Source organism: Penaeus monodon, chromosome 24 (genome assembly GCF_015228065.2).
Source record: "Penaeus monodon isolate SGIC_2016 chromosome 24, NSTDA_Pmon_1, whole genome shotgun sequence".
Taxonomy (NCBI): domain Eukaryota; kingdom Metazoa; phylum Arthropoda; class Malacostraca; order Decapoda; family Penaeidae; genus Penaeus; species Penaeus monodon.
The window spans coordinates 6,930,781-6,931,379 of record NC_051409.1 but is presented as its reverse complement, the minus strand read 5'-3'; positions in this window follow the sequence as shown (position 1 = coordinate 6,931,379).

Below are 599 nucleotides of genomic sequence, written 5' to 3'. Positions count from 1 at the left end.
TGAGTGAAATGTTTCCTCATTCATAATTGATTATGTAATTTAAAAAAATATATCCTCTCCTGTTTTTGTCCACGCGCGTTCAAAATAAAGAACCTGGGTTTTCCAGTAATATTTCTTAGACGATCCATCCATTTTACAACCCAAAAAAGGTCGACAAACCGACCTCTTTCTCTAACCTCTGTGGGATCGCTCAGATATCCTCGCCTTTCTTAATAATTCTAAATAATGAAAGAAAAGAGACTCAGAACGTCAAAAACATTCCAATAATAATAACCATAATAACTCAAAACGTTCCCTATGCGCTTTTCCGCCTTCATTCGTTCGGCTGGTCAAGGCGCCGGATTCAAGGATTTCGTATCCGCGCGCAGGCGGGTTTGCCTTCTTATGCGAACGCTCTTTTAGCTGTGATTTACGGTCCGCTTTTGACGCTCTCTTCTCTCGACCGCAACATTATGATTTTCCTCAGTAAATGCTGGAAAATCGCTCCAGCTCCAACTAGGACAGACGTGTTGTTCTGAAGGCAAATGAAGGCATGGTGGTTGCGTCCCAATACAGGGATTGCCTCTGTCGCTCTTCTTTCGCTGGCTACTCTTATTTTC